Here is a 27,771-nt window from a genome sequence, read left to right on the forward strand (position 1 = left end):
CTTATTATCCCTGCCATCAATATTCACTGAGAACAGAGAGGAACAATCTCAAGGAAGCTGGAGCTAAACCGAGAAGAAGGATTGGATGACACACCGTACCTTAAGTTTCTGTGTGGGTCTGCGTGAATTCTGACACATTGAGAAAATTTCAACTGTTGTGGGTGTTCACAGAAGATAGCTGAGCAACTGCTGCAAAATGACAGCCAAACAAAACCAAAAAAGAACTGCCAGAGGCATTGGATTTGCCGTCCTCCCCAGAAGGAAAAAGAAAATGGAGACAACGCAGTCAAGAGTGAGAAATATAAGGCAAATTGGAAAGTTTGATGGATTAGGTTTAGGGACTTTTGGCTTTTTTGTTTGGTGTTCAGGTTTTGGTGTTTGTTCTTTTTCTGATTAGGAAAATGAACTTTTCTGTAAACCACAATCTATTTATTCAGTGAGAAAAGCAAAGGTGTGACTAGAGGTTTCTGCATTGGTTACAGAACTCTGCTAAGCTGCTATAAATACCTCAATTTTCTCATAGCTGAAATAGAATGCCTGAAATCTAAGGAAATCAGCTCTACTTCATAAAGCCTCGCAGACACGTTGCATTTACATCTGCAATATAAAGAAGTTTTGGAAGTATAGATAACAGTGGGTAACACAGGTACACTTCTCCAGACTTGGAGCTTTTCGGAGGCTTTTGAATAATAACAACTCCTTTCCAACAGAGCATTACATACCCTTAACAGTGAGATCAAGTTTTACAGCAGGAAAATGCTGCTTATCCATACTCAATGGCCCACTCATACGCATTTGTACAAAAACAAATGCTTGCCACATCTAACTTTATAGGCAAACTGCATTTGTCTGGAATATAATTTTCCATTTTCCATGAAAATATAGCCAAGCAAGAACTGGAGACATGTGAATAATTCATGATTTGCTAAATTTGAGATCAAAATCATGAATGTTTATAAGACCAAAAAGCTACACCAGCTTATTTCCCTACTCCCTTCAAGTACTGCAATGACATAAGAATGAAAAGAGAAACCCGAAGGTAGTTTCAAAACCAAATTACGAAATAATTGGCATAACAAACAGCTTGCTAAAACAAAATTTGCATACACAGAGTTCAAGTGTTTCAGGATATACTCAAACATGCCTCCAACAGCAGAAATAGATTTGCATCAAAGAAATACATTTTTTCCATGTTTTTTTTTTAATTATTCACTGGTGTTACATTGGCTCTTCTTGGACAAAATGCTCACCAAGACCACAATAATCCTTGCCAGCTGAAGCAGAAGGATCAACTGTGAACTAAAGAACCTGAAGTCCGATACAATGACGTCCACTGAGAACCAGTTAACAGATGCTGACGTATGTTAGTAAAAGAATGGGGCAGATGAGTTATATGACAATGGATTACATACAGCAAACAGCTTTCAAGAAGAGAACTGTGACGCCATAAGGTTATTTTTATTGAGGACAGTGGGAGTAGGTTATATTCCTGATTAAGAAATCTAAAATAAGCAAAGTAAGAAAGCGCTACTTAATGCATTCAACTTGCAAAGAGCTATATTACCCACGAGAAGTAAATTAATGGACTCCAGGTACCACAGTCCCATCAACCCACATTCCCCCTTTCCTGATCATTTTGGAAAGGTTAGCTGATCGATATTCAGCTGTCAAACCCATGCAGCTGATATCTCTTAATGTTGAATTTATCATACTACTGGAGAGCAACAACGCTTGGCATATGGACAGAAGGGCTCTGTGCAACAGAAAACTTACCTTGTGTATTAGAAGCACAGTTAAAATCAGATACAACACTAAGTACTAGGCTGTGAAGAACGGTTAAGTGATCAGGGTTTGCTTGCCTGCACACTCCAAAACTTAAGCACCTTCTCAACACTCAAATATTTTGTCAAATACATTGTCAAAAAGCAGCTCAAACTTGCTGATCGTGAGTGAATGGCAACATAACAGATGAGCAGACATACCCTGCCACTTGTGCTATCCCGATCTGTGAGTACCAAGCATTAAAGAATGCATAAAGATCTGGTACTCAGCAAGAATTTTAGGGGAGGCTTCTCCTGTCATTCCTCTTTAAAAAATTACAATAAAGGTGACAGAAGAAAACATTTTCTACTTCAACCTTTTCTCATCTTCTTTCAGGAGACGTTTTATAGCCACCTTGACAGTTTTCTAAGATATATCTCACTTGCCTCTGGATCAGATACTCCATCCCTTAGAACAAACTCAGTGCTAGGAAGAGTTCACAGGGAGACATTTAACATTCCTATATCAACTCTGCAATTTCATTCACAGCACCTCTAATTAAAATTCAAGAAAGAGAGGCACAACAAAAATGGAAGAGCTTCTCACTGGGGATGAAAAAGAGATTGTAAACTTCCCATAGTTCACTTTCATTTGAAAATACATAGAAAAAAATACACCTAAAAAAAAAAAAATCAAGGTAGAAAGATGTTACTTCAGTGGAATTAAATGAAGATGGCATCTTCCGTCGCACGAAACAAATTTCTATGCTGGCTCCTAAAATAAGGTTGTGAACAGCATGCAACAGGGACTGATCCCCTGTTAGGGGATCAAGAACAAGATCCTGCAGTTCTCTGAACTCACTGAGAGTAAGCAAAGTTAAAAAAGAAATCACATCATATGACCTGCTAAAAAGAACCATGCCATAATGCTGAGTATGTCATTTGTTTCAACATACCTCATGGTAGCATTCTAGCTAACTCATGTCATGTTAACCTGTTAACCAGGCCTTACAGAGAACAAAGCATCTCAATGATAAAGCAGCAGGCACAGCCAGCAAGCTGCATTTATTGTCAGCTGTTCACAAGCACCTTCAGGCCTATTGTTAGGACAGCAACACTGTGATGGGGCACCTAACTTGCCTTGCACAAAGCCCTTCAAGAGCCACAAAAGCAGCACGCCATTCAGTGCTTAGAGAAAGAATCAGAAGGAAACAGGTCTTCCTGATGCATCCCTTGCAGACTGCAGCACTAACAAGAATTAAGGTTCATGTGCTTGTTTTAAATTCACAGAGGGAAAGACCAAGAATATCCAATCTCCACAAATATTCAGCCTGCTTCTTTGGAATTAAGGTTCATGCCACTAGAAAAATAAACAGAATTAGTTCTTCACTAAGCCCATAATAAAATAATCACAACATAGCATTTCAGAGCTTCTCGTTTCAGTATATATAATAACTTAACTGATATTTTCCATGAACACTGTGTCACATAAAAATAACCTTTCAAACATCATCCTTCCTGAAATATAAGGAGACTTGGGAATCCATAATGAAAGAGGAGGAAAAAAACCCACACGATTCTGAGAGTAAGCAATGCCAAATAAAAATTCCCAGGTATTACATAGCAGATAATGCTTTTTTTCATTTAATAAGGTGCAGTTCAACACTTAGAGAATACAATTTTACACATCTTCTAGCACTCTGTATAAGGGATGCAATCACAACTGTACAAATATAACAACTGTTTTGCACTATATAGAGAAAAGAAACTTGCAGCATCTGAAGACTGCTAATTTTTTCCCTCTGTTCCTAACAGAGGTTCTTAGCTGCTATCAACAAGATATTCTATAAAGGTACGCACAGGACAATAGGGTATAAAATTAGGGTGGAAAAAAACCTACAGCTATTTCCTATTTCAACTGCTACCAACAAAATTTCCTTGAACCATCTGTTCCCCTTTAGGTATAAAAACTTCAAGAACAGATTAGGATATTAAATAGTCATCATGCAGAAAAGTTTCCTGTTGCTTAGGAACAGGAGGGAAAATAATGGTTGCAAGGTCAACTTGCACTGAATAGATTCAGGATGACCAAATTTTTGATCCAGTTTAATCTATTTCACACGGAATCACACTCACCATTTAAGCCACGTTGTTCATTCAGGTTTAAGTCAAAGGTAGATGCTCACAGCACCATTTGCTCAACAGGAAAGCTCAAGACAACTGCTTCACCTTGCCAGCATGAAATAACGCATGAATTTCTCATTACGCTCAGCAAATGGATTCAACTGCGCTCTCCCTGAGCAATTAAGAAATCCAGAGCATCTCTATACTCTAAACAAAATAAAATTCCAATAAAGCTTCGACGCAGTTAAATTACCGCACTGTCTTTCAGACACTGAACTTCAGAAAGAGCACAGAACAGAACAAAATTCACTTGTCACATAAGCAATGAGGAAAAGACGCCAGAGAAGTAATTAAGTGAATCTGAAGAAAATCAGGATATTATCAAGGAGATGTAATGAACTACAATTTATTTTATTTTTTAAGCCAACACAAAAAAGAAGCTCAGAATTTCTCTTCGGGCTTCCAATTTAAAAAGATTTTAAGGACAGTATTTGATTTTGCTTTAGAAGTGCTCCTCAATTTAACCACATCGGCTCTCTTTCAATGAAACTAAAGGAACATGTAAAAGCAACCATGTTTATTGCTACTTCTACTGCTCTTAATGTTCCACACAGCTCTCTAAAGAAGCTCAGTCCCAAAATTTTCCCCCCCAAACTCTGCTGTTCCTTGTCTTCATACAAGGCTCTAAGAAACAACAGGTTCCAGGCACAAGAACTTCCACGTTATATTCTACTAAACATCAAATGAGCATATAAAACACTGCAACCGATATGGAAAACAACCCGAAATCTCTCCTAGACAGTAAATCAAATCATCCCTTATGCACTCTTTCCCACTATCTTGTTGTACCCATTTGAATGTGCATTGAACACAACTCACCTTCAGACATAGAACATTATCTTGATGCTTGTTTTCAGTCTGAAAAGACATTTCACAAAACACAGAGTGTGCCACATGGCTGTTCTACAGGCTTACAAAATGCCTCGTGCTCACCTGGCCTTTTCCTGGCTCAACTCTACAGAACAGATCCTTCTTGCTTATTCTCTCCCTCTATCAGTTCTGGTTTTGCTCCTTACTCTCTAGCCTCAAGTTAATACCAGTGATAACACACCTCTTGCAACCAGAGGCAACCCTGATGATGATAGCATCACACATTCAGTGCAGAAATGGCCATGGACAAAGGTTTTGCAGGGTTTCTTCATCAAACCTAAGGATGCTGGTGCCTTTAGGGATCCTATACATCCTTTTTAAAAGCACTTACACTAAAAATAAGTAGTAAAAAGCAACACAGTAGTACTTGTGTTCATACATATTAAGACTCTCAATTTAGAAAAAGATATTAAAAGTGATGTATAAAAGTAAAAATTTATGCTGATACTAAACACAAAATGCCTAATAAGAGACCCAGTAACAAGTGTTCTATCCTGTCTTTTTCCTTCCCCTCCGACTTGTTTTTCAGCTGCTGGTTACAATTTAGGAATCTGTAGTCCCACAAGACTTTTCAAAACTCTAAACTAGTTCAGCCCATTTCTCCCTCTGACAACACCTAACCCTACCGACAGTTGTCAGGTTGGCATGGAAACTGCAAGCTGCTCCCATCTGGGGACCATCAATGCCTTAATTTCAGCGTGAAACAAGAAAGTATTAGTGCAGGGGAAGTTACTGTAAGAGCTGGCATAAGGGTCTCTTATAAAAGGGGAGGACACACATCTACAAATATCCTACTTACTTGCTCACAGCCTCACATGTACACAAGCAGCACGTGCTCAGGTGCTCTGACCAACATCACCTGTACGTGACAGAGGTCAAGAGGCTCAGCTCTCAAGTCTTCACCATGTCTCTGCCCTTCCCCACTGGCAATACCAAACTGGTTTATAGACAGCTGTTTAGTCATGATTAAAAACAAGCAGCTGTTACAGGTTAGTCATCTTCCTCACAGTCCTACTTACTTCAATCTCCACAAACCTTGAGCCAAGCCATTACCCCTCTGTTTTTCCTCATTGTGAAAATGCGCTGCATGTAGTCTATCCTAGCCTTGGGTTAGCAGGAAAAGAAACACAACAAGCTTCCCCTGGCAAGTCATCTGCCCAACAGTCTAATCAGAGCACAAGTCTTCTTGTCTTGACATAACTAACCCATTTCTCTATTTCACCTCTGGGAATGATGTCCTGGAGCACTGTTCTTCATCAGTGACACAGGTCTTTCATTTAACCCTTCTGTTGCTGCTGCTATTCAAACATCCTCCATTACTACATTATTCATGTCAACCCAAAAACAAATCTCTAAAAAGGGTTTACTACCTTAAGTCCAACCATCGCAAATGGCACAAATTAGCATTCCTTACAAGTCTCATTAAAGGACCCAACATGTGCTGACCATCAAAAAATTAAGATGCCAAGCTCAATCCCCAGAGAACTGAGTTACTGGAGCTGCTTGAAGGAGCTTGTAGTTGTGCTGCTATGTCCCAAGGGTAATGAAAGAGTCTGGTTTCCAGCTCTGAGTATCTGGCCTCTTCCTCAAGAATTGAATTCAGTTTTTAAAGCTAAGTGTGGGTTGAATCAATTGGCAGCAGAAATTTCGCATGAACTGTAAAATGCACTACCCAACGGAGACTGACAAGAGAACTTAATCCCCTGAAATGCTTTTATTTTTACTGTATGTGTGAACAATATCAATAAATATTATTTGAAGACACATTTCAGAATTTCAGTGTTACAAAGCTATCGGCTTAAAAAGTATTTTGTTGGGAACGTGAAACTAGCACAACGAACCCAATCTGACGTTTGACTGAAGAGGAACGCACCTCTACCACCAAACTTGCTAAAAAACTGTATTTGCCATAAGAAATGAGTAAGAATGTTAAGAGGTCCCATACAGTCATTTTCACATGATTGTCCCTACCTTCTCTGAGCTGGGGTCTGAGTCTCTTCTGCTCCAAGGTTCCATACAGCCATACACTCAGCTGTGTGCATACATGGTACAATTTATCAGCTACACATCCTTCCAACATCTAACAAGCCTCATGTTTAGCACCTCTTCTCTGAAAACTCAAGTTCACAAAAAAATACTGATGATTCAGTACATAAACAAAAATGGAAAAAAGAACTTACAATTGAAGGAGGTGGATTCCTCCTGAGCCCAAATTATTTCATTATTATTAATTACGAAAACTTTTGAAGCAGAGAACCGAGTTAGCAGAAGAAATCTACAAGTCACACTGAATTGCAAATCCATTTTCAGATCACCCTTAAATAAACAGCACTGATACTGAGAAAGGCAACTAGACCAACAGTTCCAATCAAGCTTTCCAACAAAGCTCTGAAGTAACCAGCAGTTTCTGCTTTCTTTACAAGGTATGGTGTCAATGAAGTGATTTCCAACCCAGATACAAAACTACACAGGGCATTCTTGTCACAGAAACTTCCTTAATTGGATGCCAGCAATGATTCCTGGCAGAAAGTCATACAATTGTCAAACCTTTTGCTAGCTGAAAAGGCCTCCATTTGTAATTCTGGAGTACTTACAGTACCTGCCAATTCTGCAATCCTATAACATTTGTAACAGAAAAAACACAAGCTCTAAGCTTAAAATGCTGAGTGAAAGCTGGAGAAAATAGCTTGATTTCCAACATTTAGGATGCTGTGCCAAAAAAGAGCAGCAAGTTATTTCAACTTGAAATCATGACACTGTGGTAATGAGAGCTGTGGCAGCGCATTCACTTGTTCAGTAGCAAGTTTACAGCAACGAATATTCAGTTCATGTCCTGCAAGCTGTGGGAGCTCACGCCTGCTTGCGCACTCCCAAAGCTGAGTAAAACTTGGTATATCTGTCTAGTGAGGATGCTACAGTTGTTCACACAGAGAAGCAAATTTCTAGTACTAACCAAGATTTGCACCCTCCTGCAGAGCATGACAGATGTCTTTCCCCAGCAGTAGCTACTATCATATAGTTACTACTGTATGTGGTACTAACAAAGTAGCTATATAACAGTTAGGGGTAACTATATAGTGACAACTAGCAGCATACTGAGAAAGTGGAAATCATGTTCTTGGTTGCATCAGCATACAGAGCACCTAAAAGGTGGATAACATCACACTCCTTATCTGTGAAAAAAGATCAAGCTTTTAAGATCCGCTTGAAAACAACTCCTTTCATTTTACAGGAAAACAAAGCATTATTTTCTCCAGATTCACAACACAAGTGGACTTCAGATAAAAATTCGCCACTTCATATGAAAATTGGCAAATTCTAGGCTCCTGATTTCACATCTACAGTTTGTTAGTTTGTCAATGGTGTGTATTTGGCAATTTAACTCTTCAGACTCCTTCCAACTCACATGACCATTCCAATTGTGCAACTCCTCTACGGTCCCCTCCTCATCGCCTCTTTGGGCGGAAGAACCCACAGTTAAGTATGCATTATGTGAAACAGCACTCACTGTGTAACCAGGAGGATCTCATCTCTCAAGACACAATTATGGAGGACAGGCCATGCCACTGTCACAGGCTGAAGAAAGATGAAAACAATTTTAAAATGCAAAAATGGAAGCGCAACAACCGTGTCTAACAACAATCTCAAAGCCCTGCAAAACAAAATGCTGCACTTAATCACTATCTGATGTTATACTTGAAAGATGTATCTACCTATTTATTTCAGACTGAGTAGTTACTCGAACAGATATAGTAAAAATTATTTTGATATGCTTGTCTGCTCCTGGATTCCTACAGTTGGAAGAAAAATTCCAGCAGTCAAGGCAGTGATATTTCTTGTCACAACAACAGGTGACGTTTATTTCATGTACTCTTAGAACAGCCATACCAGCTCTCAGAGCCTGGAAGTAAAGAACTGCTGCCCACTGTTTCTAGCAATACTTCCAGCTCTGAGATTTAACAGTATCTGCAATCATAACTGTAATGTTTCAGGGAATGGCATATGACAAAAAAGAAAAAAAAGCAGTCACAGGTTTGCAAAGAGTCGTGGCTAAAACGCTGCTGGAATTCACAAGCATATCAGAAGCACAGTAGCTAATTAATGGTCTCTCTGAAAACAGCCTTTCTCTCTACAGAATACTCCCTGGCTACAATAAGGAACAAAAGCAACCTCAAAAGAACTTCACCAGAACCTGCTACGCAGATTGGTTATTTTGCTGACATGGAGATTTGCAGAACCTGAAAGCTCCCCTCACTGCCTCTTTGCCTTTTGGTATTCTCCAGTAAAGAAAAACAACAGCGTACACCTATACAGCCACTGACAGATGCCTACAAATGGTATTCCACGCATCTTTTATTAAGTTACTTACAACAGCATGAGTGCTATTTCAATCCTGGGGGGAAAAAAAGAGATGAATCAAACAGATTTAACCAACCCGCAACTTCGCTCAAGGTTCAGGGGAGAGAGAAAACTGGAGAAGGCAGTTCCAGTTCCCTTTTCCAGTTCCAAACAGAGACCAAATACTGAAGCATTTACTTTTCAATAACTGCACGCTAGCACGAGATTAAGTTCCAGGATTAATTAGATAGGACCGTGTGTAATTTCAATCACAGTAGCACAACAAACTCAGCTTCCTGGTGCCCTTCAATGTCCCACAGTGCACAAACAAGATACATATACACACACAAATCCCCTGTTACGGAAAGCAGAGACTGAAGCCTAAAGAGCCTCCATGTTCAACATTTAAGCATCTGCACATCCCCCTAACAGCAAAAAAACTAATCTTTGCAGACTCAGAGAGAATTATGTGGGCCGATGACACATAACTGCTAACTTTCTCTGCTTTCCCCTTCAGTTTAACACACGCCACCTCAGCACACAAAAACATGAAACTCCAGGATGAGCACTGGCTGTGTTGCCACTAATAAGGCTCATGAAACAGCGCCAGCAGGCTGGATTCAGTCACACCAACTGAGCATCATGTTGCTTTTGATATAACAGCTAAGCACAGACAGCTATGAAATCCAGGAGAAAAACGCCTGTGTTAAACTACCCAGTGATCAGAATAAGGCAGAGATGTCACAGATTTGACCTTGAGTCGACTGTGTTAAGAACAAATGTTCTAGGATTCTAAGCTGAGATGCTTCTCTTCAACGCTTTCTCCTCATTTCCCTTTTACCCCCCCACACTTCTTTTTCCTATGGAAGCCTGAGGATTTCTCAAGGAACTCTTCTTTAAAGCCAGGATTAACAGGACAAGAACACAGGTTTTTGGGAGCTCTACCCAGGGCGCTTGATTGGACATAACAGCATTGATTTATGAAAACAGCATTGCTCTATCGTAGTTGCTGAGCAGGTGGTCCATTAAATCTTTAAAGTTATGTCCAGTAGTTAAACGTTGGTGTAAATATTGCATTAAACTGCCCAGCCTGTAGTAAGCACTGCTGAGCACTATCTTATTCAACATAGGCTACAGAAATGACCTTACCAAGGAAAAATAAAAGGATACACGACAGTAGGATAACTGCAATTATTTGTTTTAATATGAAAGGGAAAATAAGATTGTGAATTTTAAGTCAAACGCACTCGTTTGGGGAAGATGCATCTTCTTTCATCTTATCAGTTTACAGCCTAGGCAAAGAACTATAAATTATCTTCTTATCCTCATTCCTGTAATCTCATCCAATTATTTATTTTATGCCATTTTTTATTCCTATAAAGCAGAGGGACCAGATTAACAGTTTAACCCTTGCAGTCAATTAAACACTACACAGTGTCTCCAACAATGTTGCAAGCCATTTTCTGTTTAACTTCTTGGCATCTCTCACCTTTGCGAGTGACTTAAAAGGATCTAGGGTGCAAATAATATGCAGGATATCCATTGTACACTGAAGAGAATCTCTACTACTATTTTTTCCTTTGTGTTTATAACATCAAGGAAAGTAAACCTTTTCCTGAGATTATTAATTACCATGCTGTGAGATGCCTGCTGTATTATTTGGCAAAATAAAGAAACTCTCCTATTATTCAAAAAGCAAAATTGCCTGTTGCAATTCCAGCTAGTTTGTTCACACAGAAGAGTGTAATTTATTGGCCTTGCAATAACAAAGTTTTTGACGCTTCGGGAGCAGGAGAATCACTGTAATTTAGAGATCCAAAAACAGGCTTCAATTCTTACTCAATTACAGGAGAATTGGAAAATAATGTATTTCAAAAAAATAAAAATAAAAAAAAAAAGGCTACTTTGTTGCCTATTTCTAGTAATGCATTACATTCTTGCTCTGCATTTTTATGTAATGCAGCAGGACCTGCAATGGTTGCACAAGAAATCAGGCAACAGAACATGTGAAGCACTACTATGAAACTGCATAACCAACACAGCACTGAGGTATGGAGAACTTCCCAGCTTTCTATTAACTGTATCAAGAGAATAAAAATGAAACTCACACAGCTGCAAAGGTCCTCCAAAGACCACAGCTACTACAAAGTAAAGCAGAATATAAATATATACCTGCTTTGGCAGGGGGGTTGGACTCGATGATCTCTGGAGGTCCCTTCCAACCCCTACAATTCTGTGATTCTGTGAGAAGGGGAACTGGAATCAGTTCCATACTACTCAATGTTAGCATGAGAAGATAGATCCAGGGCTAAATTATTAAAACTAAGAGCAGAATTCTCCTTCACATTACCTTCCCTGAACCAAAAGCCATCCATCGTAACACAATCTCCTGAAGAATACTGAGGGTTACTTGAATACACAGACATGACACCTGGCTCACAAAATCACCAGATACTAATAGGCAGAGCTTGTGCTGTGCCTACAGCAAACAAGCACTAAAATTCCTTCAACTTCAGTTGCAAGCATCTCACTCTTTACCTTCTGCAGATTAAATCTTGACTTTTATGTTGGGCATCCAAAAAATGAAAAGAATATACAGTGAACAGACATCTGCATCAACTCTGGGCAACATTAAACAGGACCTACCTGAGCAGAAGGGATATAAGCTCTGTCTCCTGAGCAACACCTAGCTACCTATGAACTCCATTTCTCCCCTAGTAATCCCTGCCTCTTTCACCATGCACAATAAAATACAGCTAGAGCTCTACTGATAAGAGTGTCCAGAACTCCGATTTATCCCCAGCACATCAGAATTTCATGCAATACTTCTATGGAGAGAAGGGGAAGAAAGCCTGGCGCAGTCGCACTACATACTCAAAGGCATTCAAAAAGCCCGCAGAGCAGCAGGGGCTTGCTGTGCTATTCCAAGTGCCAAGGGGCCACTACTCGTGCCATCAACCACCCAGATCAACGGGACAGTTTGTCCATGCCAACAGCAAACAGGTACGCTTGCCTCTCCCACTCCAATGGTACAGGTGGTGCTGAGCCTACGTCCTGCTGAACCACCTCCTTGTCACCTCCCATCTTCAGAGGCCTCATCTGAATCATGCCCAGCCACATCTTTTTTTTCCCTTTCTTTTCAGGTACATCTCACTTTTCTAGCTGCGACTCTGGATCCCACCCCAGCAAGGCTGTGCACACCTCTGTCTCCCACAGCTTCAGTGACTCACATCCATGGTTTCAGAGTCCTGCTTTGCCTCAGTCATTGAATATTAGAGTGGTTTTAGCTAATAAAGCCTAAGCCTCCACAGTACAAGAACAGGTGTTTTCAAGGTCTACTGTCTTCCACAAATGGATAAATCTTCCTAGGAAGGGGAGAAGCACATTCTTTGCACAGGAACAAATCTATTTTGTTTCAAGGCCCCATCTTAAAGCACTGGTGCATGTAACTTCCCAACAACATCTGACGTTTATCTTTTTCTCCCAGCTCAGTTCTCTAACCTTGCTGAAAACAGCAACAATTTCTGCTCAAAAGACTGATAGGGATCACACTGGATCTCTAGTACCTAGCAAAAGGCACAGGTAACATTGAACAGTGTCTTAGATCAAGGAAACCTGTTAACCAATTATTAGGGTAAAAGCAGAGCATTCATGATTCATCACATTAGACTACCCAAGGCTTTTTTTCCAACTCTTGCTGAAGTTTTACACAATATGTTTCAGAATGTTTAGCCAGTTTCTAGCTTTTTATATCAATTTCATATTTCCATAGGTTTAATCTCCACTGCCTTTCTGTGGAAAATCCTGTTACCTCCAAATTGCTTTTGCTTTGTCGTTGTGGAAATTCTCTCCATATCGTTTCAATTCTCTCTATACCAGAGAGAAAGAGCCACATGTGCTGTCAAACATACTTATCTTTGGATCATATACTTCAATTTTGCTTTCTTTATATTGATACAGTCCCCTGAAGTGAATTTCATTTTAGAAAAGTACTACAGAAAAGAGTTGCCTTGCTCCACAGATTTAGCTCCTTGCTTTGGCAGGCATTTCATCACCTTTACAAAGGAAATCTCTTCAATTTCTTGGGTTCTACTTTAATGCAGTAAGAGATGTTTGGAAATCCACTGCTAGAACTAAAACACTGTTTGGTTAATTAGAAACCCTATTCTGACTGCTCACATGAACTTACTCACAGTCTATACGCTCCTTCACTCTCTCCCATCAGTAATGTCTCAGTAACTCTTTCCTTGTGTTCATCTCCACACGTTTACAGAGTATACGAACCTCCTCTCAACTTTCCCTTCTTCCCCAAGAAGCAGAGCTCCCACTGATGCATCAAAAAGGTTGAGAGTATATCTTGATTGTTTTATTTCATCCAAACTTATCTTATTTGAGCTTCACCTACACAAACCGCTGTATAATCACAGCTGACACAAAGGGGCCTTCGATCAGTCACATCCTCTCAGTTGATCACAACTTCTTGGTAAATCCACAGTACTTTTTCCTATTTTCCCTTTACCATTACACACAGAACAACTACTTCTCCTTAAGGCAGTTTAAGAACCTGAACAACACTAAGGTCAAACTCATAATCCTGCAGTTGACTAGATGAATCTTCCTGCTTTCTTAGAGGTTATAAGACTGCTTTGTTACCTTCTAAATAGCCAGACCTTGACCTCCCTGCAGGTCTGTAGTCAGATTCCACCTTGACTATTTCTATACTTAGCACCATACTCTTGGAACTGTAATCATCTGGTGAAAAGAAAATACAGCACATGAGTTTTTAGAGGAACCATCTTTTAATGCTTCCTCATATCCGCTGCAGTCTTTCAATAGTTTGTTCATTTCTTGGAAACATACCAGGTGGACTCTGTACTCATTACTCCAGCTCAACAGTTGAACTGTGCAGGCTATCTCCAGTCCTAAGGCTGGAAAACCCAACTGTGATGTTGAACATGAGCATTCGTCCATGCTTCAAGCGTATCTTAACGACAGCTCTGCAGAGCACGTATACCATTTGGACACAGTTGAAAAAGGATTATAATGGTTATAGCTTTTAAAAGTAGACTAAATTCTTAAATATGCATAAAGACATGTTTATAGCAGTTCTGAAGAAGAAAAATTGCATGTCATTCCATTAGCTACAGCTTTGCCGCAGGCAGCCATAAGCAATCCTTCAGGTTTTGTTTCGTATCTATCATCATTACCTGGACTCCTCACAGATGTTTTAAGTAGATCTTAACATGCATTGCAGCTTATTGCTACTGACTAGACTTTTAGCTGAGAAATAACACCTTTCAAATTTGAAATATAAATCTCATTTCATTAGGCTCAGCAGGTCATACAATACATATTGCACGGCACAGCATAAATCCTGAAGAGGCAGCAGGCACCTGCTATATAGCTTCAAAATTTCTCTGCTATATATTATTTAACAAAGTATTTTCATCACAAGCTCGTTCTTCAAAACACCTGTAGAAAATGAACACGAAGGTGGTTGTTACAGCATAAGGTTATGTTCAAAGAAGCTCATCTGCAGCCTGGCAAAGGAGCACAGAGAGACACTGGCAGGAGGGGAGTGCAAACAAGACCCTGCCAGCTCCTCCCAGGCCCACCAAAGGCCCACCTGCACAAGGCCAGCGGAGTGCAAGAATGGGAAGGAACCCGAACAAAGAGCTGAGAAAAGAGTGGGGAACATCCTACCTGGACCCCTCACAGAAGCGAAACCGAGTAGGATAAGCCAGTGTCAGAGCAACTTTAGGACTAAGGGACAACTTTCGGACATGTTATTAGATGAACGGGAAGAGCATCTGGGGTTTGTACAGGGGTTATAGTGGAATACAGAAAGAATGAAAGGCAAGAGAGGGGTGGTTTCACATGATTTGGGGAGGAGTAATTGTGAGAAAATAGAACAGGGACATGCATGCCCACAGCTGTGGCTTCCTCATCTCTTTCCAGCTCCTGGCTCTGAGTTGGCAGTTACACCCAGCACAAAAGAAGAAAAGGCTTGCAAGAAGTTGAACATAACGCATACTTAAAATGAGATTTTCTTCTCCCGCTCAATACAATGACCATCATCTTTCATTCTATAACTCAATTCTGTTCTTTTCCCACTATTATCTACTCAGATCATTTCACCCACTTCATATCAATCCTCTCTTATCACAGCCATTTCCTCCCCTCCTTTTCACTTCCACCCTCCCCTACCTCAGTTTTTGCAGGTTTGTTTTCCTTCCTCTTGCTTAGGCCTTTCTCCATTTTCTATAATCTTACACTCATCTTCCTCTTCATGAAATTCTTTTGATCATCTCCCCTAAATTCTTCAACACCCCTTTCAGCAGGGATAAAAACTGCCCCTTATACATTTCTCTTCAGCTATCTTCCTGCTAGCCAAAATTCATTCTCTGCAGCTTCTCGCTCTTCTTCAAAGAGAAACACATACAATTGAGGCACTCTTCTCTGCACTTAAATAAAACATGGTTATTTTCAAACACTTACTGAGTGAACAGGGTTTGTAGTCAATTTTTTTCACAGGATGACAGAATGAAATCTACAGGCTATTACTGCAAATGTAGTTCAAGAGTCAAAAAATTCACAAAACAGAGTTTCTCATGAACAGAGAGAGACCACACGTGTAACAAACCCACCAAGAAAATACCCTACATTTAACTACTTCTCCATTCCCTCTTTCCCTGTGTGCAGCTGCAAAAAGGAAACCACTTTCACACACTTCTCCTTCCACAAATCGAATTCCCAGGCTTTGTTCTACCTCAAGATACAGCTTTAGTAAATCTCCATGTGGTTGCAGAGCTAAGTTCTTTAGCAGGAGTTCATCCGAGAGCTTTTAACTTTTTGAAGCATTTTGCCTTATATGAACAGACAGCCTCTCTCTTTCAGCTCCCCAGAATACTGCATCCGTCCGACTGTGAAGACCAGCATTTGAGGGGTATGAGGAGATAAAACTGGCTTTTTAGCAAATCTACTATTACCCATTTTCTGTTAGGACATGTCCTAGCCCATCTGATCTTAGAAGAGTACTACACAACAAGGCAGATGCATTTTCAAGATAACATTAGAGGACTGCATATCATTACCAGCCTTCTAGTAAAACACGTGCCCAAGAAAACTCATAACCAACAGCTGACCCTTTTTACTACTGTTTAGCCATATGTAGAGCTAGTACAGAGGAGGACAATTCTATCCTTTCATTATGTAGAGGAATTCTGTGCACTCCACTGAAATTATCATCACTCCCCAAAGAAACCATTTACTCACATTATCCCATCTGTGTTCGGCTGCATCTAGTGGGAGGGCATTAAAGAAGAGACCACAGCACTGCAAGGAGACAACACAGATCCTTCAAAGGGTTTGCCACTCAGGGCCCACACTTGGGGTTTCTCTCCAAAATGAAAAACATAAAGACTCTCTTTGCCCTGACACAGTAAGGAAATGAAACAGCACACTGCCTGCCAGCAGCTAGGACAGGACTGTGCCTGTGTTCACGGATCACACTGCAACAACAGACATCTGGTCACACAGCCTGATGCGAGTTTGACACATTGAGGTTGCTGAAGCATGCACGACAGGTCTTCCCTTGGGGACCATAACCACCCCTTCCCCCAGAGAGCCCAAAATCAGGACATTATCACATTCACTTCTGCTACACACCATCTCCTGCCAACATAGAGGACTCACTCCACAGCCTACACCTGCACAAGACTTGTTCTTACTCCAGGTGACGGCATCAAGGTCCTCAAACAGCTGGGCAATAGAGCTCACCGCGCTCAGCTGGGCCTGATAGCTAGAGAGCTGGAGTTCTCCTCACATTCATCTGCTATGCAAAAGGCCTCTAGCCAGTCTCTTCTAGCAGCACACCAGGATCCATGCTGCGCTCCAAGAGCAAGATGATTTTCCAAGACTCCTTTTATCAGTTATCAAGTCCTGCAGTGCCTTACACTGAGCTCACTCCCTGCCTTAAAACTAACCATAAAACACGTCCACACCATCATTCTGCCAAAGGACAGCTCCAGCAGGTTGGATATGAGGCTCAAGTTTTTCACTCAGAGGGTGGTGAGGTGCTGGAACAGGTTGCCCAAGGAGGCTGTGGATGCCCCATCCCTGCAGGCATTCAAGGCCAGGCTGGATGTGGCTCTGGGCAGCCTGGGCTGCTGGTTGGTGACCTGCACACAGCAGGGGGTTGGAACTGGATGAGCACTGTGGTCCTTTTCAACCCAGGCCATTCTATGATTCTATGATCAGCTACCAGAAATATGCTCAACACCTTAAATGCAGTACTCCTTGTGGGGAAAAAAAAAAAGGAAAAGAAGAAGAAAAAACACATGCATTTCTAAGACTATAAAACAGCTATAAATATAGCATCATCTCCACTGTGAAATCAGAAATTTGATGTTCACTAATCACCTCCTCTTAAGTTAACCTTATATGCTTCCACTGCTTAACATTGCCAAACCCCTCAGCCTCACGCTGTCAGCTCAGGGTGTAACTTGTGCACCTGTATCCAGTACAGAATCACAGCACAGAGCAATCACCAAAGCACCTCAAATTCCCTTGCATGCCTTGGTCATTCAGTAACTGGACAACCTGGATGAAGTTATGAGTAGCACAGAAATACTCTGGGAAGGTATGAAACAATAAGGAACGCATAGAATTACCAAATTCCCTTCTTGCAAATAACAGCACTCCAACAGAGATCCACATTTCAGTGACTATCTGGTTGCCAACGACTTTGGAAGACAAGTCACTGAGCCAACAGGACAGCTACACAAAAACCAGTTATTTATTTTGACCATTCCACATTGGTTCGATTGTTTGTATCACGCAGTCTGCTCATTAACAGGTGTTTATTCTTTTACAAAGAATGTGATGAGCACTGCTGTAACACCACACATCTGCCCAGAAGAAAATCAATTTTTCAATTGCCAATGATTTGGAAAAATACTCTCTAGTTGAAGAGATTTTTTATTTATTTTTTTTTTGGCCTGTGATCACTCTCCTCATTTCCAAGGAACACATCTCATTAACTCTGGTAATTAACCAGGTTATTATCATCACATAAAAGGCTTAAGTTCCTCTATTAACTCATTATTTGAATTTGCACTGCTATTAGAAAACGAGCTTATTCTGGATTTAATTTCACATGAGGTGTTTCTCTTTAGGGATATTATTACAAAGGCACATAATTTCATCGTCGCATACACTACATGACAATGAATCTACTAAATTAAAGAATGAAAAACATACACATGGACACCAAACAAAAAAATTCAACTTGAAAACCATTAGGTGGTAAGGTAGTAAACCAAAAGGCAACAGAAACAGAAGAGGGGCACCTGGTAGCAACACAGCCATTGCAGCAGCAGCTAGCAATAGCTAAAAAAGGATAAAACAACCAAATGCAAGCAGATATCCACAGCTTGCAAAAACGAAAGCACATGAAGCAGCACCTGGCTTGACCAATCTTACAAGACTGGCCATGCTACAGAAACTTCCAGTTCCCTGCTCCACACAGTGCAACTGTAGTAATTCTCAATTTTATTCCTGTGTCACATACCTGGACTTAACAGCTAATGAAGTCTATATCACAGCATCCAAACCTTGCATGTCAATACCTAGCAGCGCCAAATAAGAATTAGAGAATGGTTTGGGTTGGAAGGGCCCTTTAAGATCACCTAATTCCAACCCCCCGCTATAGGCAGGGACACCTTCCTCCAGACCAGGTTGCTCACAGCCTCATCCAGCCTGGCCTTGAATGCTTCCAGGGATGGGGCATCAACAACCTCACTGGGCAACCTGTTGTAGTGTGTCACCACCCTCACAGGAAGGAATTTCTTTCTGATATCTAGCCTAAATCTACCCTCTTCCAGTCTAAAACCATTGCCCCTCATCCTGTTGCTACCTGCTGTATAATCAGTGAATATTAAGATGTTGTAACCACAAAATAAACAAGAGAGTTTGGCAAAGCACCTAACGATAACAGAAAGAATAAATAGAAGGCTTACCCCTACCCTGGGCTCACTCACAAAACTCCAGCAGAGCAGATTTCCAGAAGAGATCCTTCCCCACTGCTAGCCAGCTCTTCAACAGGTCTAGGAGGGGTGCAGCCAGGCTCCACCTCTTCCTGCAGCACAGTGAATTGCCTTCACCTGTGCTCCTCTGGCTGACTCACAGCTCACCTCAGGTGATCAATCAGAGGTTCAGGCTGTGACTCAGCAGTTCCCATACACCTGCCTATCTAACAAGTCCCTCCCCAACTTTCCTGTAGGCCCCTTCAGGACCTGGAAGGCAGCTATAAGGCCCCCCACAGCCTTCTCTCCTCCAGGCTGAAGAGCCCCAGCTGTCTCTGTCTGACCTTGTAGGAGGTTCTGCATAGATGTTCAAAATAAAGCACAGAAGTTGGTTACTACTAAATAACAATAATAATTTAAATGCTAGAAGTGAGGAGCAGTTTCTATCACCAGATGAAGATTACTTAGCTGACTGGGTTGAACGCAAAAGTGTGAACAAGCACACAGAGCTCAGCTCAGCCGTCAGTCCCACAGAGTAGAGCTTAAAGAACTTATAGCTTGACCCTCAGAAAGGTCTCAACCCATCTCAACCCATCCATGCACCTCAGAAAGGTCTGAATTACTTAGTGTGCAATTTCCAGAAACATATATATATATATATTTAAATGTTTTAAAGCATCCTCTGCTAAGTATCATCACAGGAGATAGCTTGAAAAAGACACACTTAGCTCTTCCCACGAAGACAGCAACAGAACTGTGAAATATGCAGAATAAACCAGCTATGTAAGCTTCATAGCTTACACACACAGCTCCCTCAGGAATTATCAGTGTGCAAGTCTCTCAAACACCTCAAATGGGTAGGAAAGTTGTTAAAAACATAGCAGGGTACTTGTGAATGAGCTGTATGGTGATGTTTTCTTCAGAGCAACTAACAGCTCTTCAGGAGAAGTACGCACATCGGATGAATGCAGGAAGTAATGGAGAGCAATATTTAATCATCATGACAGCTTTGTGCATACGTGGGTGAACTTTTTGGTCAGGAATTAGTTGGCAGGAGAGTTTTTAGCACTAACAGAAGCATCATCATAGCATCTCCAAACACACTCCTTGTTTGTGCGCTGGGAAACGCACCTAAGTGACTCCAAAGCACCCAGCGCTACCTTTGGTAGTTTTCTTTTCCAAAGGATGGTTTTCCAACTGAAAGCAATGCCTTGCAAGCCACAAGGCTACACGCTTGGCCACCTTTAATTAGTTCCCTTTCTCTCTTTAACACCGAACGCACACAGCATGCAGGCTGCCAGCCCCACGACCGGCACAGCCGGGGACGGGCCTCAAACAGAAGGGTTTGTTTTTCCAACACCAAGTTCAAAGAGCTGAAAATTACTTCTTCCCTTTTCATTCGTTTTTAAACAAACACTGAGAAATAACCGAAGTGGCTTTGGCTTAGCTTTAATCAGTTTAAACTTGGAAACAGGAACTCTAATTAAAATCTCGAACTCCGGCTGCAAGAAACAGCTAATTAGCTCCCAACTTTTTAATGAAGCACCGTGGCTGCGTCCACATTAGCTGCTCCGTATTAAAAAGCAAGATAAGCTTTCTCTCAGGCAGTACAGCACTCGCGTACATCCATTCCCGTAATTATCAGACGGGTTTGAGAAAACACACCGCAACAGTTATCCGCACCTCGGGGCGATCGATCTTCGCAGCACCGCAAGCAGAGAAGGGGAAATGCGAGGCGACGCGCCGCATGGACACCGCCGACCGCATCGCGCCCGTTCCGCCCCTCCTTCGCTAGGGCTGCCGGCGCGCTACGGCGACGGGACCCGAAGTGCGGGCAGAGCGCACGGAAAGCGACGACGGATTTGGGATGACGAGAAACCCGGGCGAGCTGCGGCACGGCACGCTGACGACAGCGCGACTCCGAGCGCCTTCCCTTCCTCGCCGGTTTCACAGGTTTCGCGCTCTCGTCTCACCGCGCTGCTGCCGCTGCCGTCCCCACACGCGGGCGAGCCGACGGCGAACAAAGGACGGCGCCCCGACCGCATCTCCCCGCGCTCGCAGCGGGACGCCCAACCCCGCACCCGCGCCCGTTCCGCCCGACGGGGCGCAGGCTATAGGGACGCGCCGCCCGCCGCGAGCGCCCGGCGGAGCCCGGAACTCAGCGGACGCCCACTCACCGGCGGCCTCCACCACCTCCCGCGCTCCTCCGTCCGCCCCGGCCCGCCGCCGAGCGGCCGCCGGCCCGGCCCGCCCCTTGACGTCATCCGCCCGCCCCGCACCTGCCGCGGCCCCGCCCGCCGCTCGACCCTCGGAACGGGGCGTGCTCGGGGGACAGACCTGCACTGAGCCCAGGGGGAGCGGCTCCGAGCCGGGAAAGAATTTCCCGCTGAGAAAGCCGGAAAAAAATACCGAATCTGCTTTCAGCGCAGGAGAGCCACGACACGTGCGGCACGTAACGACTTCTTCCTCAAAAGGACGATAGAAATGCATCTGTGGTGGCGGGGGCAGAGAGAGGACACACGGATGGTTTGCTTTTAGAGCAACGGGGCTGCCTACAAAGACAGCCTCAGGCTGAGCCGCGGCGCGGAAAACAGCGGTGCAAGGCGCAGGCTACCTGCAAGAAGTCCACGCAAAACAACAGAATAGCTTAGGTTGGAAACGCATCTCAAAGCCTACCCAGTTCCAACCGCCTGCCGTGCACAGGGCTGTACCCTGCCCCTTGTCCCCTGCCCCTACCAGCTTAGGCTGCCCAGCCCCATCCAGCCGGCCTTGGGCACACACATCTGGGCAAAGACACAGGCAGGCAGGCCTGAGAGCTGCCTTCACACGACAGAAGCACTCCGAGGACACCAGCGCCCACAGAGCTCCTTCAAGCAGCCCCAACTCATTCTGGTGCTTTTTTCTGAGACCTGGGATCTCATCCAAAGACCAAAATGTGACAGGTTCTCTCAAGTCACATCTGCTTGACATGCATCTCCTTTCTGATGAGCAGTGAAGATAAAACGTTCAAAATTCTCAACACCTTCTGGCATTAGTTTAAAATTATTTTACTTTTCAGCTATATGGGGCATACATTTTTACTTGTATTCAATTTCATATCTTGTTTATCTTATTGTAGACTTCACATAATCACGTTTATAACAGACAATTCATACCATGAAAACAACTGAAAACAAAGTCACATCACCTTAACTATTGCTGCTCGGCATTACTATTCACAACATCAAAACCTACCCATCATCTCCTCCCTTCCACAGGAAGTGTTTGGGCACTGTATGCTGTTATCTCTCTAAATAATTTTCACAAGTGCTGGATCACGTAAAAAAAGCCAAGCACTAAAAATCCCTCTCATTTGGGAACCAGAACTTTTGCCCTGGGCAAAACCAGCCTGAAACGTACACTGGTTGCATCAGATAAGTGGACTAATCACCTGGTTTTGGAAATGGCTACTGACCTCATGGGTCCAGTGCTGTTTTGGCTCAGTATGACACTTGCACAACTTCATTAAATGGAGCACAACATTTAAAAGACACCAAAATATACCCTGAATCCACAAAGACAACTGCTATTAAGTGAACAGTGAGGCAGCCATGACCATAAGACAAGGCAATGTTTGGACAATAATGTTTAACTGAAAAAAAAAAAAAAAAAAAAGATGTGTACTAAATAATTCATTGAGATAAGTTCACATAAAGAACTGCCTCAATTTCACATGGCAGAGTGATTTCCTCACAGTGGATTTCTCAGCTGAACATCAGTCTGCAGTGGAAAAGGCTCACTGTGACTGCTACACTGGATCAGCTAGCACTGGGAAAGTACTAGTTTAGAGAGAGCTGCAAACACATTAGGATTTCTGTGGATTAGTCTAAGTGAGCCACAGCTGAACTCTCAACAAATTAACAACTCCAACTGCAGCTACTCTGCTTCCTTATAAAGACGACCAAAAACTGCACAATTGAGTGATTTACTAAAACCAAAAGGTGTCTGCATTTGCCACTTAGCATACCTGAACATTTTTGCTTCAGACATCAAGGTTCAGCATTCTTGCAGACTGGCACAGGTGGGCTTTTAAAGAGATAGCAAAATTACGGTACTTTGTGTTGACCAAGGTCTTGTACAGTAGCTTTACAGGTTCAAGATCACAGCATTTAGATACACAGCTAAACTCTTACAAGTTCTCCTCCCACATTTCCATTTCAAAGATGAATATCGCATACAAAGTTCTCATAAGTCGGTGAGCAACAGGACAATGAACTTTGCTACAGCTACATGTCACAAAATTCACGTGCAAACATACTTCAAGTTCCAGGTTAAAAAACAAAAGCACAACACCTTTAACGTGGAGAATATTGGCAAGCAGAAGGCAGGGAAAAAAAAGAAAAGAACTGTGCTATGCACATCATTCAAGGCGACATATAATCTATAACTATCAAAGGGAATTAAGGTAGGAATTATCGTGAGTAACTCATGATCGTTTCTGTAACGAGATTCAAACTGACTTTAGAGAGCAAGTTAGATTTCCCAATGCTATTACCAAATTTAAATCAGGATATGCAGACTCAAACCATGAAATGAAAGAAACAAAACCATTTTCCTATTCAGCAGTCAGTAACTTAATGACTTGAGACTTCACCGTGCTGTCAGGATGAGGTTACTCTACCAATTCAAGCCCAAGTCAAGCACTGCCACCAAAAGAAGGAACTGCTCCTTCCAGGTGTTCACAAGCCTCCTGGTGTCCATATTAATGAATAGATGGCTGACGAACTAAGCAAGGTAAGTCTATCTACCAGGCTGCCAACAAATCTGGATGTTTGGAAAACTACATTTCTCCTTCCCCTTTGTCCAACTGCTGCCAATCACTAGTGCTCAGACTGGTGCCCAGAACTCACCTCAGGGCAGCAACTCAGCCTGTAGGTCTGGGTGAGAGAAAGTGTAAAGAAAGCCTCCAGCAGAAACGTGGTTACACTGACTCAAGCCATCTGTGAAACACACAAGTGGAAACAATTATCTGCCCCCACAAAGACTGATGGTATTACTGAATGCACTGCTTTCCCTTCCTTCTGCTGACATAGTTTCACTAAGTCAAAAACAGGTGTCTTGCTAACTACCCATACTTTGCAGCAGAAAAGCTCAAAATAAGGATTAAGTCAGTAATCCCTCCAAGTTCATTACAGCTTGGCTACAATATGTATTGCTTGCATTTTAACAACTGGTATAGCCATTATATTTGGATGGTCATTCTTGACATAGTCCTACCTTTCTGTCTTCTCTGTTACTTCTTCCTTATTAACAATTGTAGCAGCAGCTAAAATGTAATAATTACATTTCCACTGTAATTACTTCTTCATCGAGCACTTTCTTCATTTCAAGATGTTTCATTTTTCATGTCTGAACTAACATTAGAATCTGGATGAAAGATAATCATGGTGCAACAGTGGTAGAAATATGCATCTTTAAGTCCTGATAAAAGATATACCTTAGACACAAACACAACACTGAAGCCAGCCATTTATTCTTGTTTTACTAGCCTGCTGTTTGCCTTGGTGCTAGATCTATAAGAAATGAGCTCATACACACTCAGAATAAGGAGGTGGTAACAGAGAAGACAGAAGGATAGAGCTATTTCAAGAATGACCATTCACATACAACAGAGAAAGGACAGAAGTTATTTTCCTTGTTGTTTTCCTTCTGTGTAAAAATCTCAGCCAAATTAGGAGAATTCAAGTTATGTTTCCTACCATACATTCAGCAACAGCAATTTATATCTTCCATTGTCTGAATGAACCAAGTTAAAAAGAAGTGCCATAACTCATTTTTCTCACTTGGTGACTATTCACCAACAGGCCAGTCTGACAAATTATGCAAGTGATCCCTTCATATATGCAACCAACACCATAACGTTATGCCTGCCAATGATTGATGGCTTTCCTCACCATTTTCCTTGGAATGGAGTGATATCTACTCAGTATTTCCAACACAAACTATATGTTTACTGTCCTTTTCTTAAGTTAACCCTCTACATTTTATTTCCAGTTACCCATTTTTGCCATTTCATCCTAAGACAAACTTCTTCCTTTCCCTCATTCCCTCATCTTCAAGCAACACAGAAGAGCAATATGCTGGTCCACAGAATACTGATATATTAAGCTGTTAGTAGCATCAGGTTTTATTAACTTTGTAAAAATGCAGACATTTGTTTTTCTTCATTCTGCAAATGTCTGCTGAGAGCCAAAAACTTGGATCTGTTGTAAATGAAAGCACTTCACATTGAGAACTAAGGGATATCGTGTACAGGGAATATTTGCCATGTGCTAAAACACAAGTTCTGTTCTGAAACTGAGTTACTTCGTTACTCTAACATCTAATCTGTGTCATATTTAGTTCTAAAGGTGAAAACACTAGCCTGTTGAAGTATCCTCATTAATAATGTGAAGAGCATTTGAATAAAAAGATAGACTCAGAACGAGGATTAATGTGCCACCAAGACACAGCACGAAGAAATCTGCACACATATTTGTAACAGTAAAACCGAGTGTTGTCAATTTAGAATCGTGAACGAGAAATATCAGCTCTCCTGCCAACCTTCCTCCTGTTTTATCCTTTTATTATCATGCCTACAAGTGCTGCACTTCAACTTACCTCTCATATAATTTTAACTCAGTCCTACAAATCTTCATGTTTACATATGATGTGACAATTTTACCTATGGCTCCCTGTACTGAGTGTTTTAAATAGTAATTACTCACTGTCAGAGAGTATGCTGCTACCCTTCCTCATCCTTTAAGCAATTCCTCCTATCAGTTAGTACTCTGCTCATAGCAGAACTTGCATTGCAAATATTTCACTAAGTGAAATATCTTCTCTGAAATTTTACTAGTGGATTGTATATATTGCAGTGTTTCGGTAGCCAGCGTGCCTATTTGCAGTAACTGCTTATATAAAAAGCTGCAAGCAACAAAACAAATAAGCACAAAAAAAACCCACAACCCTGCAGGTAGACAGCACCAAACCCATAAAATAAAGATAATGGGCAAAACAATGCTGTGAGAAGAAAAATATTTTCATTTCGAGAACACTTTGATAGTTGTGTCATTTTTTATCTTTTTATATCATACTCCAGGCTACCTGCAGCTCCTACTCTGCGTTTCCTTCTCACGCCATTCCCAATTCAAACATAGGGGGGAAAAAAACTGAAAAAAGAAATCGTTATGACAACTTAGAATGAATATCCTGCTCTGAGTACCATTTATGATCCAACAAATAAGGTAATTTATGTATTGCCAAACCTACTAGTCAGGGTTCTTCACATGCTAGGTTTTTGTTAAGGTAGATATCAAGTGTGCCATACTAAGTGATGGCAGTAAGTATGTTCTGTCTTCTACAGAGTGTTCAGCAACTTAGAGAGTCATAGTGTATCAGAACAGGACATCATGGGAATAGAACAGAACACAATGGACTGAAACATACTGCCTGCTCCATACTGCAGTGTTCTTTGTGTAAGCTGAGTAGTTAATTATCAATACCCCTGCACACAAGGTCAAAATAGGTCTGTAATCTGCAGTTTCTCTACTTGCAAAACTAACTGCCATACAATGAGGAGCAGGGGATTTAGAAGCTACAGAACAGACAAGGGCATATTCATAAATAGTTTAAAACTCTACCATACTATAATTAAGATAGGCTTAAGTTTTGATTGATACAAAGAATTGCTATGTTTTCCAAAAAAGACCAATGGGGCTATCCAGGAAGCATTCTGTATTCACACTACTGCCATTGTCATGGTGTTCCCTCCTTCTCAAATGAGAACTGCAACACTGCATTCTCATCCCTAATTCTGATACCTTTGTCCCCGTATCAGGATTTCTTCATCATCTGAAAAGATAAGGAGGTCCATATTTTTTTGGCACCTTATTTTAACCTGTTATGCTCCCCCACGAACAGTATGTACACATGTATCAAGTTTTTCTCTTCTCTTAGCTTTTTAAACAGTAATTCAACAAACAAAGTGCTTGTGTTTATTCCTTGTGCTTCTCTTAACTAGCAGTTCAGACTCTGGCAATAATAATCCAAATCCACCCCACTCCATCCAAACAGTGCTAAGATCAAAACCAACGTTATCTCATATTCTGTGCTATTCTTTCAGCAGCTTCCAAGCTTTGTATTTTGTTTCTCTAAGTATCAAGGATGTGGCCTGTTGTACACGTTCTCCAGATGCTTAACAGCAGCTATATAAACTTCATCCTTATTATTAAAGCAGTTCAAGCATTTTCAATCATTCTAAAAAAACGTGTTTTACAACCACATCCTACTCAAACCTCATCAACAGGGCTTATTTTTTTTTCCTCTTGAAACAATGAATTAGTGGCTGTACAGGAACCTTCGTAGCTCTTTATAGGCTGGCATTATGCTACAGATGCTAAACAACTGCATACCCAAATTTCATCTGCCATTGCTGCATCTGCATTACTCTCTCAAGAGCTCACACTGTCAAAATTAACTCTCTATTGGGATGCTCCAGCTTCCCACTCATTCAGGCATAGTAGACAGATTCCAGTATCTAAGTCTGGCCCAGTGAACTTCATTTGAATTAGAAC

General features: G+C 41.6%; 1 protein-coding gene across 7 annotated transcripts in view; it reads right to left on the bottom strand.

Annotated features, from left to right (window-relative positions):
• MARCHF1 (membrane associated ring-CH-type finger 1) overlaps nt 1-27,771 on the bottom strand; it is a 284,313-nt gene that overhangs the window by 182,757 nt on the left and 73,785 nt on the right. For 2 of the 7 annotated variants that reach the window (XM_048942368.1, XM_048942365.1), the window contains exon 1: nt 20,861-20,971. The exons of 2 other annotated variants lie outside the window; for them this stretch is intronic. The gene's annotated coding sequence lies outside the window, so the exon portion shown is untranslated. Of the gene's footprint in view, nt 1-8,322; nt 8,364-19,171; nt 19,204-20,860; nt 20,972-21,354; nt 21,426-27,771 lie in introns of those variants that run through there. 3 more of the 7 variants (XM_048942367.1, XM_048942371.1, XM_048942370.1) reach the window with 3 other exon arrangements.

This window comes from Lagopus muta, chromosome 4, assembly GCF_023343835.1.
Source record: "Lagopus muta isolate bLagMut1 chromosome 4, bLagMut1 primary, whole genome shotgun sequence".
Taxonomy (NCBI): domain Eukaryota; kingdom Metazoa; phylum Chordata; class Aves; order Galliformes; family Phasianidae; genus Lagopus; species Lagopus muta.